Genomic DNA, 20,474 nt, shown 5'->3' with positions numbered 1-20,474 from the left:
TCTTGAAATTTTGCTAACTGCCTAATTTGTTCCTGGGAATTGAAGCACCTATGCCCAGGGATTCATAGTAATGCAATTTTATTTTTCTGGCAACCCTGTTAAGAAGTATCATTCTGGATTTAATTTTAAATGTCATATTGCAGAAAATGACTATTTCTGATAACGACAATAGGTTTCTCGTGAAAATGTTTTGTAGTATGTATGTATATCTGCGCATCAACAAACAGCGTAGACCTCTTCAAAAATGTTTGGAAGCCTGCCCATGGGAATGTGTTTCACTAAGCTTCATCAAATTAATTTTTTTTCGTTTATTTCAATATTTAACATGACAGCACAAATCAAAATATGTTTTTTAGTGTTTTTTCGTTAATAAAATACTTACAATACATACGAGGTATGACAATTAAGTAATGAGACTTATTCCATAAAAATCGTATATTTGAAATTTATTCTACAACTCTGCCATTCCATTCAAAGTAGTAAGTAGTCGCCTTGGGCAGCTATACAGCGGTTTCAGCGTATTTTCCTTGCTTCGTAACATTTCTGGAACGCTTCGACTGGGATGTCCGCGAGTACCCTCGTCACGGCCGCCTGGATGTACGTAATCGACTCGAAATGTGTTCCTTTGACCACCGATTTTATTTTAGGGAACAAAAATAAAGTCACAGGGTGACATGTCGGGCGAATAAGGCGGCTGTTGCAACACGGCGATCCCTTTAGAGGCCAAATACTGGTACACGCTGAGGGCGGTGAGGCACGGCGCGTTGTCGTGATGAAGGATCCAGTTACGAGCGATATCACCCTGTTGACTCGTTTTCGCAATCTTTCGAGTACTTGACAATAGTAGACTTAATTTACAGTTTTCCCCGGTGGAACGAATTCTTTGTGGACGATTCCACTGCTATCAAAAAAGGCATAGTCATCGTTTGGTACATATATAAATGTAGAGGGGAGGGATGCCGAAAAAAAGAAATGGAACAGGTTTATCATAAGCGCGGCAATAAAATCAGTCTCATTAATTAATTGTCAAACCTCGTATGTATATTGATAGCACGACTTTATGCCTCTTAATAGAAGATTAATTTTATTTACTGTTTACTCCCACGCCTTCTTTTCACAGATAAACACAATTGTATCAAAGGAGTTGAAGAAAAATATGCTCCTCACTCATACTTCTACAATTTGTCGTCATTATTAATTCTGGTCATAACCAGATCCGATCGGAAACCCAAAATCAACTGAACATTAAGTACCAACGTTTACAGCGCGTACACACTCCAACTAAACACCCTAAGGCGGATTTTCGCATTACTCTGTATCCAAATGCAAACAAATCATCGCCAAATACGAGGAATACAAGAATAACAGAAATATGCTGCACAATCCGAGCTTTGCGCACACTCTGAGTTCGACAGCGCCCGTTATGGTCGCGCTGACGACATCGTTCGCTGTACGGCCGACAATGGCAATACTGCCTGGAGTCCACTCGCCCATTTAAACCAACAACAAAACCATCGACTGCATTAACGCATTCATGGACAATGGTATGGGCATTGGGGCACTAGCGCATGCTACACCGGATTCCCTGGAAAAGATGGCGGAGCGATGGGCAATGTTGGGAATTGCTCTTTGCCGCGGGATGGTATTATTTTGAAATGGACCCCTTGGAGCACGTTGTGTCAACCGTTGTGCTCGTAGTTTTCGGCATCATCAGACTCGCGGGCCTACTGGGGAATGTGCTTGCCATTTTGGGTGAGTAAAATTGTGAAAATCGAATGTGTGCCGCATACAATATTTGCTTATGTGTGTTGACTGACTGAAAATATGTGTTTGTGCTTATTTGGATAACTGACCTCGCAGACACTTAAAACAAATGAGTTTAAACAGTGGATGTATGAGATAGCAGCTTGGTGGTTGCTAGCGCAATGAGATCCAACATTTAAGACAAAATCATTGAAATATATTTTCCCGCTCTGACGGTATAAAAATTTTATATTTTTGAAAGGGTTCGTGGTTCATCATACAGAGTTCGGCATTCGTGTAATCAATAAAAAAAGAGCGGTAAATTCGGTTTGGAAAACTATTTTTATTTATTTTAAAGTACAAAATGTGTGAAAATAATCATAATTTCAGGAACAATTCACTTTTGCTCGATATGACCACCTTTTGCCTTAACTATGGCCTTGAGACGGTCAAAAAACGAATAGCAAGTTGCCCGAATGTGACTTGCCGGTATTTTAGCCCGCTCACGGACAATGGCTTTCTTCAACATCTCGGGACTGGTGTATAATTTACTTCGGACCTTGCTCTCCAAAATGGCCGAGAGAGAATAATCCATTGGATTCGTATCTGGTGATTTCGAGAGCCATTGTGTGGTCGTAATGAACTTCGGAACTATTTTTTCAGCCATTCTTGGTTCACTCGCGCTTTGTGAGGCGGTGCTGAGTCTTGTTGAAACGTTCATAGTTTGCGCCCGAAATGATTGTTTGCTCACGGCTTCAAAGCAGCCTCCAGAACATTTTCCCGATAATATTGCGCATTTACTTTGACGCCAGGCTCGATGAAAACAATTGGAGAGCGCCCATTTGCGGTGACAACGGCCCAAACCATTATTTGTGGCGGGTGCTGCCTCCTGGTGGTCAACCGATGACTTAGATTCTCATATGAATGGTCGGTCAAGTAAACCCTATGGTTTTGAGAGATTACGAATTTCTCAATTAGAAACATTTTTTCGTCAGAAAACACAATGTTTGCAATTTGACCGCTTTCGGCCAAGCAAAGCAACTGCTTCGCTCTCTCAAGTCTTACTTGTTGCTGCTTCGGTGTGACATCATGGGCTTTTTGGAACTCGTAAGGCTTGCCCTTGAGCTCATTTTTCAATATGCGTCATGTGCTGCGGTCGGATATTTTCAGTTCTTTAGCCATTTGATTGGCACTTCGTAGTGGATTTCGCTCAAGTTGCTTCTTCATTTTCCGAACCATCTCATGTGACGTTGCAGTCTTTTGATGACCACCTCCATGGCGTTTTGCGATGCTACCAGTATCATTGTAACGAGTAATGGTGCGATAAACAAAAACTTTATTCAGATTAAGGTGTTTGAGCTCACAAACAATTGCTGGCTGTGATTTTCCAGGTAAATATAAAGCAATCACACTATTATATTTTAATTCCGCTTTGAACGCTTTTGTACACTTGTGAACAATCCAGCTGATCCAGTGCGACAGCAGCGCGAACGGTGCGAAGTTGGTTACTCTTCGAGTGCCGGAACGGTGCTTTCCATCGTGCCGCTTTTAAGCGATACTGTGATTCAGCCTTTGTCAAAGATCATCATTTCCGATTTCAATTCAACTTTTACCGTTTACCTCCAACAAATCATCCTTGGGAGTTTCGAAGGAGAAACTTAAATATGTATTATTATACAAATTTCAACAAAATTATCAGCCTTTGATCCACATTTAATTTCTTCCGTTCGCAATCAGTGTTGCTCAGAAGCAAAAGTGAATATAATGAGTGTTTCAGTAAAAAAAGTATATAATAAATAAGTGCTGACCTGAAACGCAGGTGTAAAAGTGTATCAAAAGCGTTTAGACGTATACAAGCGCACCAGCGTTGACTGCTCTTGAAATGTAGGACTGACAAGTATTCAGGTAAACGTGTATGAACCTACGGCATTCACGACTATCAGCTTGTAAAGCATACTTAAGAGTTCATACATATCTATGTCAAATATGTATGTATAAGACTGGGTAGGTGAATTGTTAGTAAAGTGTGCTGTAAGGCTACCCACCATCCTACCGACCGTCAGAGCTTTGTTGAGCACTTATGTTATTTTTGGTGGCAAGTGGGAAATCAAGGTAGTTCAGTCATACTGCTTTTATTTTAGCTCTTCACTGCAAACTACGTCACATGCTTGTGGCCATTGTTGCAATTATGTTACATGTACATTGAACATGGTACGATATATCGACTAGTCTAGTACTTTTCAGAGAATTTTTTCTTCGACACAGAGTCGATACATCTTGCAGAAGTCTTCAAAAGCTTTTTTCAAAATGATAATGTGGTACAAAAAATCAGATAGGAGGTAAACTTAAAAAAACAACTTTAATTAATCCACTTTATTCAATAGCACTGGCTTCTACGTTTTAGGACTAAACAGAATTATGTATTCCTGTTATAAAAGACCCGATAAAAATAATTCCAATAAATATTACTTGCTTAATTGCATAAAATACGTAGGTTTCTAGTGTGAACGACTGATGTGCGACTATATGCATTTACCTAGATTGTTTCCTAGTATATTGAGTTTTTCAATCTCTGAGTAGAATACTGTAATAGGGTACAAATATTTTAACGAAGGGTATTGTGAACAATAACTGAAAGAAATTCATTACCAGAAATAAGTTCAGTGAGCTGCTAAGAAAAAGAAGAATATTGCAAAGGTTATTGAGATCCAAGGTATTCACCGAGAATAGCTGAGAAACTAGAAGAGTCAATTAAAAGTGGGGAAAGTCAATTAGTGCAGGTGACCGGTGAGACAGTGAGAGCCATAGAGAAAACCCTTTGAGATTCGGTAAAAGTCAATGAAAACTAGATAGAGCCAGTTGGAGATCGAATTAAATCCAACGAGAGCCATTAAAGGTCGGAGATAAACCAGCTTTGTATGGTAGGAATCAGATTTCCTATACGCGATGTAAAATCGTTCAGAAGAATATTATATTCGAGAATATTTTGAAGTCCGTATAGGTTTCATTTTTATTAAACATATTGCAAGTTATCATATTTTTAACCAGCACTCACATACTTATGTACGTATACGTATTTTATATTGTCAAAATGATACTACATTTTGATGCGGCGCTTGCTTTTACACTTACACCTGTCCACTTATGTTCCAGTCGTTTCTGCTGATGTAACAATTACACCAAGGGATTTCTTTTGAAATAACGGGGTATCATACACAAACTGCATATAGTACTTACGTCTATATTGCTTTGGTATATGGTTGAAGGATCTAATCACGTACAACCAGACTATTATGAAATGATATACGAGTATTTGAACAACCTTATGTAGACATTATTCTTCTTATTAAGTTGCTTGTGAAATAAATTTAACCCTCCAAAAACTTTGTTCGGTTCCTTGAAAGAGATTATCAAACTATACAGACTAGAGCAGATTAATTTACAGGGATACAAAAGCAGAAGAATGACAACTGTAGTAAGTATTCTACGGATCGATATAAATATCGAGACCAGGGAGAATATGAGCCTAAAATCGGTTTCGTGTCATCGATTTTTAAGGTGAAATTTATTTTTCAGAAATTATGTAGATTTGTTTGCCAGTTTTGGCGATATCCAAATGAAATTTCAAACGTAGGAGCATTCTGATATTTTACATAGCATTCATAAACGAGTATATTTGTTATTAATATTTATGGTTTTTCACACTTAATTCTATAGCACTTTGGCATAATTCAATTAGAGAACTTCTTGCTGAACTTTGTAACGATGTGTGATTTCTAAAAGTTTATACTCAAACTTTTCGCAATGAAAATATTTATTTCAATGCCAATATCGAGCAATCGCTGTTGTAATTTACAGCTCACATTTTTCCATATAACTGTAGTTATACATTTGAATATACAAACGACAGCCGACGCAATGAACTCTGAAAGTTATAAGCAAGTGTTGACAAAGGAAAAAAGTTGGCACAACTTGAAAATTATTTACGGGTATTGGCACTTGCACATAGATTTCCATAATTCTCATACTTATTTTGGTATGTATATATGCTCATTTGTAATGATTTCCAAATGCTTATGAGCTTTCGCTTTCAATTAAATCCAATGAGGAAATATACAACTATTGAGGAGGGCTCGAGAAAGGAATATAGTAGAAAGAATTTTAAATTGATAAAAAACTGAGTTATGTAACATCCATATCTTGTGCCTAAATTTTCATGTACATATATATATACCTTTTAACCTTTCATTTAATTTAACCGCACCCAACTTGTAATTACATGTCAGAATATGTTGACTGTACCTTTTCAAGTGCACAGCAAATAACCGTGAGAGATTTACTCGTGACTATTTGCAATATTGACATTTATATGAACAAACGTTCATCAGTGATAACGTAACGCTTCGTAATTACCGTTTTATCCATTCAACCGCTCATCTTTATCCCGGTACGGTGAACCCATGCTTCTATTGACTGTGTGTAAAGCAGCGGCATATGATATTATCGAAAATGTATTAGTTTGTACTATTTTGCGGTTTTATTTTAGTGTTGGGCGAAATCGAAAAACACTTAAACACGTAATTAATCCGGATAGTAATATGTCATCCTTAGATGTGCATATAATAATTATCTGATGGATGGATATATAATCAAAGCTTGTATAAATACCTTTCCCACGTTTCAGTGTATTTCGAAAAAAATGCTTTAATTTTTGCATCAAAATCTACAGTTATTGAAGACTCTTTATGGACATATGTATATCAATGATGGAATACATACTAAATTTCTTTTGATGCAGATGGAACATAGTAACGGGTGATTTTTTTGAGGTTAGGATTTTCATGCATTAGTATTTGACAGATCACGTGGGATTTCAGACATGGTGTCAAAGAGAAAGATGCTCAGTATGCTTTGACATTTCATCATGAATAGACTTACTAACGAGCAACGCTTGCAAATCATTGAATTTTATTACCAAAATCAGTGTTCGGTTCGAAATGTGTTTCGCGCTTTTTTATCGACAAATTTTGTTCAGCGATGAGGCTCATTTCTGGTTGAATGGCTACGTAAATAAGCAAAATTGCCGCATTTGGGGTGAAGAGCAACCAGAAGCCGTTCAAGAACTGCCCATGCATCCCGAAAAATGCACTGTTTGGTGTGGTTTGTACGCTGGTGGAATCATTGGACCGTATTTTTTCAAAGATGCTGTTGGACGCAACGTTACGGTGAATGGCGATCGCTATCGTTCGATGCTAACAAACTTTTTGTTGCCAAAAATGGAAGAACTGAACTTGGTTGACATGTGGTTTCAACAAGATGGCGCTACATGCCACACAGCTCGCGATTCTATGGCCATTTTGAGGGAAAACTTCGGACAACAATTCATCTCAAGAAATGGACCCGTAAGTTGGCCACCAAGATCATGCGATTTAACGCCTTTAGATTATTTTTTGTGGGGCTACGTCAAGTCTAAAGTCTACAGAAATAAGCCAGCAACTATTCCAGCTTTGGAAGACAACATTTCCGAAGAAATTCGGGCTATTCCGGCCGAAATGCTCGAAAAAGTTGCCCAAAATTGGACTTTCCGAATGGACCACCTAAGACGCAGCCGCGGTCAACATTTAAATGAAATTATCTTCAAAAAGTAAATGTCATGAACCAATCTAACGTTTCAAATAAAGAACCGATGATATTTTGCAAATTTTATGCGTTTTTTTTTTTAAAAAAAGTTATCAAGCTCTTAAAAAATCACCCTTTATAAGCCCATTTTTTACTATATAAAGAGTGATTTTTTAAGAGCTTGATAACTTTTTAAAAAAAAAAAACGCATAAAATTTGCAAAATCTCATCGGTTCTTTATTTGAAACGTTAGATTGGTTCATGACATTTACTTTTTGAAGATAATTTCATTTAAATGTTGACCGCGGCTGCGTCTTAGGTGGTCCATTCGGAAAGTCCAATTTTGGGCAACTTTTTCGAGCATTTCGGCCGGAATAGCCCGAATTTCTTCGGAAATGTTGTCTTCCAAAGCTGGAATAGTTGCTGGCTTATTTCTGTAGACTTTAGACTTGACGTAGCCCCACAAAAAATAGTCTAAAGGCGTTAAATCGCATGATCTTGGTGGCCAACTTACGGGTCCATTTCTTGAGATGAATTGTTGTCCGAAGTTTTCCCTCAAAATGGCCATAGAATCGCGAGCTGTGTGGCATGTAGCGCCATCTTGTTGAAACCACATGTCAACCAAGTTCAGTTCTTCCATTTTTGGCAACAAAAAGTTTGTTAGCATCGAACGATAGCGATCGCCATTCACCGTAACGTTGCGTCCAACAGCATCTTTGAAAAAATACGGTCCAATGATTCCACCAGCGTACAAACCACACCAAACAGTGCATTTTTCGGTATGCATGGGCAGTTCTTGAACGGCTTCTGGTTGCTCTTCACCCCAAATGCGGCAATTTTGCTTATTTACGTAGCCATTCAACCAGAAATGAGCCTCATCGCTGAACAAAATTTGTCGATAAACACATTTCGAACCGAACACTGATTTTGGTAATAAAATTCAATGATTTGCAAGCGTTGCTCGTTAGTAAGTCTATTCATGATGAAATGTCAAAGCATACTGAGCATCTTTCTCTTTGACACCATGTCTGAAATCCCACGTGATCTGTCAAATACTAATGCATGAAAATCCTAACCTCAAAAAAATCACCCGTTATTATAATTTTCCGCCTAGTTGGCAAAAGCTAACATTATTTCTAAATAACTGTAAAATACTTATGACTTCTCTTGCAAACCTTCTTCGAATGCACAAATCAGGTATTTCAAGCGTTAACAATAAAGGGGAAAACCCGGTTTTAAGGACAAAGAATAAATTCAGCCATAAATTTCCGATTAAAGCCAAAAATAAAGGAAATAAAGTTAACAAGACATCGTCAGACTTCGGATTCGAAAGCAAAATGACAATATCAAATTCAATGAATTGTAAAACGAAACTCCACAAAAGCCATAAAGGCGTACATATGTAGAGTGCGCACGAGGAATTTACGCTTCCAACAACAGAAATGCAAATGGAGCGGCACTCCATATTGGATACGAGTTGTCAAGCAAAGGAGAGAGGGAGTCTATAGATACATCTGTATGTTTCCACTTTATTACTGCTGAATTTCAAGAGAACAAGAACATTGTAAAACAACATTTTACAGTAAGAAATAACAAGTGAATAATCAGGTTGACTGTCATGGTAACTGTAAATAAATTGCAGTTGAAAGCGTTATGGGAAATACTTTTCAAAAAGTCAAAGTTTTTGGTTTGACCTAACAAACATCTTTCGAAGTGGATGTTCTTTTTGTACAGGACTTTTACTCATGGTTTTTGTTTTAATTAAACTTCTTAACTTCTATCCTCTATATTTAATAATGCGACCGTTTTAAATACCGAATAAATAAATCTGTTGATGAAAGTGTATATATAAATATATAATAGGCCATTGAATAAAATAAGCTGAACTGTTTTTTTAGATTATTTAGCTCCCTAAAATCATTGATCCATAACAAAATGCCCAATTAATGGTATTAAGAATTAATTTACTCCAATAACAAGTGTATACGTAGAGCTATGCAATAAACTCTAAGACCACTCACATCGAAGAACTTTGATCTACGCAGAATGGTAGGTTAATTTAACACTGTACAAATTGTGTTTTCCTTTATTGGATTAAAGTTAATTACGACAGTCTTGTAAGACTGTTTCAATGCTGCGTTAATTACACAACAGTTAGATGTTAACTAATAAATGAGCTTGGGAATGACTGGCAATACAAGTGGCAAGCGATTAACTAGAGCTGCAGCTTACAATTTATACATGATATAAACATATATACATGCCTGTGTCGATGTTTTCACAGCTTACGAACAAAAAGTGTCTGGTCATCAGTTTATAATAAAAGCACAAAAAGTAATGCGTAATCGCTTCCGAGAATTTATAGCAAATATTTGTGCACCATAATAATATAATACTCGTATATATGTGGATGGGTTGTAGAATTAAGTATGTGACGAATTTAGTTTATGTTATTTAATTTAAATGTCTGTTTATGCCGTGTTTATATAAGAAAAAATGTCAGCATCAAATGCGCACTTGGCTATAACCTATCAGTGGAATCCGTGATGGACTTAGAGCCTAGTGAAACGTGCCTATGCATTGAACTAAGTTGCATAACTACTGCACTTCTTTCCGAGATACTGTCGGAAATGATGTCATAAACCCGTGCAACCTCTTCAAAGAGTATTATGAAGTTCAATAAAATTATAACGCTTTCGTCTACTTTTAATTTTTTTATATTTTTATGAAAAACTAGAGGACCCGTCCATGCTTTACTGTGGCTGATACATAGATAATACTACTACCATCTATATGATTTCTATTAGTTGGATTATAACTATTAGTTAATGAGATATAATATTTTGTGAAGCAACTTGTGTTAGTTTACAAAAAAATGGATCATAAAGCATTTCGTGTGTTAATAAAGCATTTGGCTTTTGGGGGAAAATACTGTTGAATTAGGGCTCAGGGAAATCCACCATTGAAAAGATATTTGTCAACCTGAAAACAGGCGAAATGAGCAAAGTAGGTGCCTCGCAAGTTCATAATCCAACACAACAACGAATAACTGATTCTGAGAAGTGTTTAAGTGCTCTTTAATCGGAATAAAACCGAATTTTTGCGTCGGTGATAGAAATATAGCTCCATCATTTCCCACTGGGGTCCAATCGACAGTCATTTTAGTGGACTGTACATGATGAACCGGTTCTCAGGCGTGGAAAAACGAAAAAGGCGGCGGGAAAGGTTATGCATCAGTCTTTTGGGATGCACGTAGTATAATACATACTCAACGACTGACTACTGAGCCAGTTATAATCTATTTCACTGCGTATTTGGTTGCAGTTCTTTTCTTCTATTCCAAATATTTAGCAATTGCATTATTTTTGAGAAGACTCTGTTTAAAATTGTATGCATATATTCAAATGATTCCTATAAACATGAATTTTGAACAAATGCTTATGATTTATAATTTATTTTTTGTATTTATGAGTTGCATTAAACTTTGACATAAAGAGATAAAAGGTATCCTATGTCTTTACCCTGGTTCTAAGCTACCTCTCCACCAATTTTCAGCCAAATCTGTTCAGCCGTTCTTGGGTGGGGATGGTGTAACTAACATCATTCTTTTAGATATATAGATATTGCAGTAAAATAAGGACATACGTAAAACTCAGCTGCGAAGTGTTCAGGTGTGTACAAGCGTGCCGACTTAAGTGTTCTCAAGTGTAAAATCTACTACTACTCAGGTAAAAGGATATGTATGCTATGGTTTGAAGGACTGTTAGTATGTGGGGTATATGTGTACTTATGAGAGCATATGTATATTTAAAATAAAACTTTAGACCTTATTCAAGTATCTCAGCTTCTCTTATTCATACACCGTTGAGCCAATGACTCAAAGATAGATTTCTGGCCACAAATCAGCAAACGCAATTCACACAACAATTCTCAGACAGGTTTACTTTCAGAAACATTTGAATAAAACCATAAACAAACGACCCACTTAGGTATTTACTTGCACCCAGAATGCGTGTAAATATGCGACTGCATCTTAACATCCGTCAAATGGTCTGCTAGTTTATTGAATATTTCTTTACCGAGGAAAAGCCAAGTTATAAATATATTTTAACGAAGAGATTTTAAAAAACAAATTTGTTTTGCTCATCTGACTTTTTTATATATCCTACATGTGTATACATATGAAGAAAAGGTTATGTAGTGTTTTAGTGTATCCTTTAGATCAACACCAGAAAATGAGGTCAAATTCAAGTGCTTTGCAGTAACAGTGAGCCTCTGTAACCATCCTTGTTAATATAGTATGTACTGAGTACTCTCACCATTTGAATAATAAGGCAATGAAATCATCAAAATATAGACAAAAATCAAGTATCTTTTATGTTAATTAAGACTTCAGATGAAGATAAGCACATCAATATTTACTAGACATAGGAGAATAGTCTCCCAAACGCACTTTAAATTGTTTACTTAGTATCGCAAACATTCATCCCTACATTCAAGTAGACGAAAATAGAAAATCGACAGTGATATCTTTACTCGACGTACTCATGCTGTTTCAATTCAACAATGAAGCAGTTCGTAGCGTTGGCATTTTATCCAATTATGTGTGAGTCTAAAGGCGTAGCACTGTTCACATACCATTGTTGTGACATCTCTTACACGCCTTTTCTTTGTAAATTATGCACCTCTTTCCACCGCATCGAAAATCGTAAGCCGAAAAACTAAAGCAAGCACAAAATTGAGCTCTAATTCCACGAACAATTAGTAATGGTAAGACTCTTCATGGAAGCTCTTGCTAATGCTATTACACATATGAAATCGCATTAGCTTGGAAGCAAGATTTATCTACGAAATCTTGCAGAAACTACCAGAGTTGGAAATTAGGTTTAAGAAACGTCTAGTTTTAACGGCAAGTTCAATTTAGGCAGAATAGAGAGACAACTGAGAAGTGAACGGGGAAGTTTTTCTACGAATGAAAACCGTTCTCAATAAGTACAATGCAACTTTTTTGTATTCGCATGTAAAACGATGGAAACTTTAGAGGAAAATTTTGTGAAAAACTTACGAATATTGTATGCTCTTCAAGTGAAAAGCAGGTAGTACTGGGAAGAAACTGGAACTCGATTAGAGGCAGCTAAGACATACTATAAAATTAAAGTTTATATTACTCCAACGAATCAGTCTAGCCCTTTCCGATATACTGTTCGTCGTCTTTTGGGCGCCCTTTACCGCAATCAATTATGTGTTGCCAAAATGGCCATTCGGCAACTTGTGGTGCAAATATGTGCAATACATGAATGTAGTCACTTGTCATGGCAATAACTACACGCTGAAGTTGATGTCCCTCGACCGTTTTTTGGCTGTCGTACATACAGTCAGTAGTATGTCCTTGCGCACCGCACTTAACAATATTGTTTATCTGACAGCGCCACCATGTGTGATTGGGTGTCCATTGTGACATCAGCCATAACCGTGGTGTTAACGCACTCCGTTCAACTGAACTATTTCAATGGATGCATTTACACAGCGTGTGTCACATTTTCTATAATAAGCTCTCTTTTACTGAATAGAAAGAGAAATCCTTACCATTATGCTTGTATATGTGCAGGTGTTCAAGTTAAAAAAAAAGAAACGTAAACTTTATTTGATTGTTGAGTAGCGTAAGGAAAAAACTTTTAGCCGAGAAAGCTGTGTTTTAAACTGAGAATTGTCTACGAATGTCGGTCTCCAAATTTTACCTACGAAACCGATATTTAAAGAAACCATCACTGTGTACATTTCTACACACCCTCACCGACAACATGCAAAAAGGACGAAATATTTTTCCATGCAGATCAAAGTATTACAAATAAGTATATTGACTCAATTGCTAAGAGTACTTGCCACTTACTTAAGACCATTTGCACAAATATATAGCTAAATGGATTAGTGTCAATGGAGCTTATTGTCAGCATTGTCGCATTTTTTTCACACTGTTCGCACACTTATCGTTCTGATTTTGCTCTTCACATCAGATCTGCAAATAGTCTTGGTTCAATATATAAAAAAAGTTAGCTTCGTATTGAAGTGTGACGTTTACCGAAGACGCTTACAACTCTTAACGCAGAAATTATTTACGCAAGAGGGCAGCCAAGCATTCAGCTGTAAGTGAGCAAAACACTTTAAGAATACTTGCTGATATACGGCAGATTATTTCAATCGAGTCACTAGGATTTTAAAGGTTAATAGAAGAAAATGTAGAGGCATGTATAATTAATGAAAACTATCTATGGTTATGTCCTTTTGTAGTGGAAGAAATAGATGCTTATATACGAGGTATGACAATTAAGTAATGAGACTGATTCCATAAAAACCGTATATTTGAAAATTATTCTACAACTCTGCCATCCTCTACAAAGTAGTCCCCTTGGGCAGCCATACAGCGATTCCAGCGCTTTTTCCATGCTTTGTAACATTTCTGGAACGCTTCGACTGAGATGTCCGCGAGTACCCTCGTCACGGCCGCCTGGATGTCCGTAATCGACTCAAAATAGGTTCCTTTGACCACCGATTTTGTTTTAGGAAACAAAAATAAAGTCACAGGGTGACATGTCGGGCAAATAAGGCGACTGTTGCAACACGGCGATCCCTTTAGAGGCCAAATACTGGGACACGCTGAGGGCGGTGTGGCAGGGCGCGTTGTCGTGATGAAGGATCCAGTTACGAGCGATATCTGGGCGCATTCTTTTGACTCGTTTTCGCAATATTTCGAGTACTGGCAATAGTAGACTTGACTTACAGTTCTCCCCGGTGGAACGAATTATTTGTGGACGATTCCACGGCTATCAGAAAAGGCAATAATCATCGTTTTCACCTTCGACTTGCTTATGCGAGCTTTTTCCGGACGGTGGGCCCGCGGAAACAATCATTGTGAGCATTGGCGTTTGGTTTTCAAGACTAAGAGCACTATCACCATACACTCTTACAATTTTGGTGTACGTTTCCGAAGCTGTTTCGCCCAATCTGGCGCAAAATTTTATCGCGACGCGTTGCTCTTGATTTCGTTTTTCCATTTTCGTGACGAGCACTACAAACACACGTCTACTCAACTTGACGCAGCAGGCGAACTAAACAAGCTAGAGCGATGGTACATATATCACTGGAGAGGGGAGTGATGCCGGAAAAAGAGAAAGGGAATTTTAAGTTCACAGGTTTACCAAAAGCGCGGAAATCAAATCAGTTTTATTACTTAATTGTCAAACCTCGTATGTAATTCCATGAACGATTATTCTGGGAGTAAGTAAAATAGTTTTGATTGTACCTTTCTTATATTCACGCTAATTTTCGAACTTTACAAAATATTCTCAACATATTTTGATACTAGTTAGTAATGAGCCCGAATCTTAGAATTATTCAAACTTTAACCAAAAGATCAAAAATAAGTCCAATTTTAATTTAAAAAACCACCAACATTTTTTGTAAATTTTATAAGTAAACTATTATATATATAAACATTCAATTCATATATAATCAAATACCTGCAGGACTATCAACAAACACCGTGCAAATACAATTGTGATGCTTGTCAATTGTTCATATTCTTCTTTGACAATTTATTTTTAACTTTGCCGGAAGCATACTTGCGGATTGGCTTTCATGTTTGCGAGCCAGACAAGCATCCGGTGCAAGGAAATGAAGCGCAGCGAGGGCAATATAGATGGCATTTTAACTATTGTGGCAATGCGAGTAATGAGTATCGAGGAACTGATCGATGGTAGAAGTAGGTTTGGAGGTTTGCCTTATCTACTGATGAACTACCAACATTCTGGTAGTCAAACTATTAATTGAAATTCATATACAAAGTTGTGGTAGCTCGCACTACCATACTCTGAAATATCAACACATTATTTGAACATTATGGAAGCCATAGTGTGATGCCAAACTGTGATAAAAAGAACTTGTGTTGGCCCACATATTAGCAGGTGACGAGCAGTATAAGAATAAGAATAAGTTGGACAAAAAATATTATGACCTCTGAGGCGAAGCATACAGTGAAATCATGGACACAATCCACTGGTGTTACAGTTAATGTCGTACCAGGGATCACTTATTATGTTATTAGGCTAAAAAAATCTAACTACAATTTTCTACATGATTTTGTCACTATATGTTTAGCATAAATTTAAATGATTTCTCCTTTTTCCCTTACACATTTATTTTGAAGCAGGGAACAAATAAAAATAGTGTTATTTATGTTTAATTTAACCGCACATAACTTGTAATTAAATTTCAAAAGCGAGTCCGCTCACTTCAAGTGCATAGCAAATAACGGTAACAGATTAACGCGTGACTGTTTTCAATATTGACATTTATTTGTATAATCATTCATCAGTGAAAACGTAACGCTTCGCAATTACCGTTGTGTCCACTCAACCGCCCACCTTTATTTCGGTACAGTAAACCCATGATTCCATTGGTCAAGTGTAAAACAGCGGAGAGCCTGTGATATCTAGCGAAAATTATATTCATTTGTTTTATTTTCGGTTTTATTTTATTTAGACTTAATCAAATTGAATATTTAATCCAATTAAACAAGGTATTGAGTTCTCTGATTGTAAGCGGTAAAGAAGAAACAAGTCGAATTAAAAACCAGACACAAAAACCAAAGAGAGTCTTTAAACGATTAAGATAATTAGAAAAAAGGGTATAAGTTCATAGGTAGCGAATTGTGAAAAACCAAACGTTGTAACTAATCCACTTAGTTGAATCTCATCTCTTGAATTTGGAAAAACATCAAAACTTGATTAAGCGGCGTAAAATAATTATTCAATACATGGAGCTGTGAACAAAAAGTTTCATTTACTGTTTTATTGAATTTTGAAAAAAAAAATTTTCTTAATGCATCCATATCCATTCTATGAAAGAAATTAAGAAATATGAATAACACTCCAGCATTAAGCATTGATTCGAGCGTGAATATACGGTTTTTGGACATTTATATTTTCGTAATATTTGAAGGCTCTCGATGTTTGAGATTAATTTAACTTGTATTATATTATATCGAAACTTAAAAGAATGTAAAATCATGAAAATTATTTCAAAGGAATGGCGGAGCATAAAATACGAACCCAATTTTTCCTTTTTTTCTTCAGCTGATTCAAACGCATTTATTAGAAATTTCATAGTAGTAGTAAAATTCGGAATATTACAATATAACTTTTAGAAACAAACAAATAAATTCAGCCATAAAATCCCAAATATAGAAAAAAAATAGAATAATGTTTGCCACCAATCGTCAGCATTTCGAATTCGAAAATAAAACGACAATATCAAATTCAATGAATTGGAAAACGATACTCTACGAAAGCCATAAAGGCGTTCATAAAGTGCGAACGGCCAAGCCAATTGACGCTTGCAACATCAGACGACTAAAACTGAAATGCAAATGGAGCGGCACTTGCATCCATATTGGCTACGGACTGTCAAACAGACGTGGGGGAGGCAGCATGTAAAAACACCTTTATATTTCCACGTTATTATTGTTGAATTGCAAGAGAACAAAGGTATTTTGAAACAATAAATTTTACATAAAGATAAAAAAGTAAGAAATAATAAAAGCTGCGACTATACCCTTGATCAAAAGCTATATGGCAGGGGCACTGTCTTGGGAACCGTAAATTTGAAAGCGAAAATTCCCATAAATTGCAATTGTAGCAATTTTACGATGGCTGTTTTTATTTCGTATCTATGCTGTGTTTGGTTTTTAATCGTTTGTTCAAAGGCTGTACGCCGCCCTTAGTGCTATTGTTTAGCTTATATGTTTCCTAAAATTGTGCGTCCATGACAAAATGCCTATCTAATCATTGTACTGATACTAAAAAACAAGAAAAAATGTTAACTTCGGTTCGGTTTGTATGGCAGCTATATGCTAGAGTAATCTGATCTGAACAATTTCTTCGGAGATTACAAAACGATATCTTAAAAACTGAGGGGCTGGTCCGTATATATACAGACAGATGGACAGACAAACAGACGGACATGGCTAAATCGACTTAGCTTAACATGCTGATCATGTATATATATCCTGTATAGGATAGGGTGTTACAAACTTCATGACAAACATACTATACTCTGTTCAGGGTGTAATAATTTACCTTAACTATAAATCCTATATAATACATCATTGCAATGAATACTAGAGCCAATCGCATGGTAGAACTTTGATCTACGAAGCATGACAGCTCAATTTAACACCGTTCAATTTGTTGTTTCCTTTATTGAATTAAAATGGATTACGTCAGATATGTCAGAGTGCTTATATGCTCTGCTAATTATACAACAGTTAGATGTTAACATATTGTATAAATAAGCAAATTAATGACGATAAAATAGGCTAGTAATTAACAAGAACAACAACCTAGATCATATGTATATATACATACATATATGTCTGTGTATACGTAATCTTTTAAGCTCTTAAGCGGTAAAATATCTGGCTATCTTTTTGTAGAAACTCAAGTAAGTTGATTTAAAAGCTGACATAGTATCGGTGAGCTTTTAACAGTAATTTGCTGAAAGCTTCTGAAAGTATTAAAACTTTCTATATTTAAATATTTATTGACATATCCTGGTTAAGGATGTAGGTAGTCCCTAAACTTAAAAGGCATCCAAAAGAAAATCAGATTGTACGAAGAGAAAACTACAAATGAATTGAAGAACAAGCTTGGTTGCACCGAAGTTATAATAATCTTCACAGAGGCGATTTTTTAATAAAATAAACAGTTATATCATATTGAAGGCGGATCTGTATAATTCCTTCAAGAATTGTAAGGATGCCCGGGATAACAACCCTGGCAAAATTTCTTGTCAAGACCTTCTCAAATAAAAAAATTTCATTGTGTGGACTTGAGTTTGATCGGTAAGCTTGTATGGCAGCTATATGATATAGTGGTCTGTTATCGGCAGTTCCAACAAATAAACAGCTTCTTATAGTGGAAAGAACATGCGCAAAATTTCAGAACGATATCTCAAAAACAGAGAAACTTGTTCACTTTTACAGAGACAAACCGACAAAAAATGCTTTACTGCACACCTAAACTTTTTTTTGTACAAATAATGTACCTACCAACTTTCATAATAAACCAGATGATGATACAATTGACAAATGACTATGTCGAGAATGTGGAGAGCACAAGAAGGTAGAAGAGAAATCCATGTATTACACTCATGATGTAGTATATACATTTCAGCAATGACTTGGTGTAGTCCAAGACTTTCAAGGACACACAAATATATGCATCTACTTGGACCCATATGCAGAACTCTCAACAACTGTAAATGTAAATCTTTTCCGAAGTTTCGTTTAATTTTTCTTCTTTAGAAGCGTACGTTTCACTATTAAAAGGCAACGTTGTATGAAATTTAATTAAATCACTCAATAAATCATATTATTGATATTATTGCCAACAGAAGCAACGCATTATATTACTTAAAAAAAAAAAAAATAATAATACTTCTGATTTCGTATAACATTTGTTCTTACTGGGTACATGCTTGTATATGTGTAATGCATGCATAATAAAAATATCCTGTTGCTACATATGTACATATGTTTGCAAATATTTACTTGTATAACATACAACGGAAACATTAATATTTTGTAAACCAACATGATGTGTGTAGGTGTTTATTTGGTACATATGTTTATATTTACTGGACCGTGTGTGGTGTATTTGTCATATTTTTTTTGCAGTTTACTGACTCATATGCTACTGGAAAAATATCAATACTGTTTCCAAGCAAATACATGTGCTATATATTTATAGACATGTGTTGGAAGAGCCTAACTGGGATGATTTCTAGCAGTTCAGTTTCTAGCAATTGAGATGTGTGTGTTGTAGATGAAGATGGATATTTATTTTGAAATTTTATTTTATTTCTTTCAACAAGTGCAAACAAACTTATGTGAATTACTAAATCTGAAGAATATAGTTTGTTTTTATATAAAATTGTTTTTTCAGTAGTTATCAAAATATAAAATTTTAGTTTTCTTTTAAATATAAAATAACAAATTTTGATTCTAAATTATTAATAGTTTTAATGGTAGTAAAAATGTTTCTAGTCAATTGCGAAGTATAGTATTATTTATTTTTGGATACACAAACCGAATTCGTCCTTGCAAATAATATTCGTTCTATTTTGTGCCATATTTTTTGTCTATTCATTTGCATTCAATTTAATTTGTTGGTTTAATCTTTTATAACCTCGAACTATTTTCCATGATATTACTCATATCAGTAATATAAAGCATCCGAGTAAATACTCGTATATTTGAATTTAAGGGGTCAGTTGGGTAATCTGGGCTGATTTTTTTAATTTTTTTATAGCAATTTTTTTTTTAGAATAGACCTTTTATCACATATCATGAGGTATATCGTGGAGTGCTTAAGCAAATTTTTCGGAATTTTTTTATGACATCTGTCGGAGAAATGGCTGGGTGAATAAGATGCGTTTTTTCACTGGCGGACACGCTTTCTCATGTTTGGATCATTTGAAACACAAAAACCCAATATTTTCTTAAAAAGTACGTGAATGCTTATCGTCCCTACTAAAATCATGAAAAAGTGTTGATAAATAGAAAAGTATTTTTTTTTTTAATTTTTCCTGATGTTTTTTACATAAATTGTGTCATAAGATTGTCAATAAGTTATAAAAAGTTAGTCGGTTTCTACATTAATTCTAAAGGTATAAAGGAACAGAAAATGCAAAAAAAAAATGAAAAAATATTACCCTACTGACCCCTTGATATTTGTTTTATTTATTTTAAATGTTATCTCGTTATGTCCTATTGATTACCGCTCTGCAATAGCATAACCGCTAGGTTGTAAAGTTGCAAATTTCATGCGTAATTGTCCCGCGAACTCATACAGATATACATATGTATATGTATACATTTCAATTAATACCATTTGGCGTAAATTGACCATAAAAGGATCAATGAAAAAATCTTTTACTATTTAACGAATAGTGGTTGTGGATAAAAAAATACACTTTTGAATACTTATGTACACGAACACCTATAAGAATAAAGTAACCAGATTAAAAATAATATATTGTACTAAAAATTTATTATT

Source organism: Bactrocera dorsalis, chromosome 4 (assembly GCF_023373825.1).
Source record: "Bactrocera dorsalis isolate Fly_Bdor chromosome 4, ASM2337382v1, whole genome shotgun sequence".
NCBI lineage: Eukaryota > Metazoa > Arthropoda > Insecta > Diptera > Tephritidae > Bactrocera > Bactrocera dorsalis.
This window is presented reverse-complemented; position numbering follows the sequence as displayed.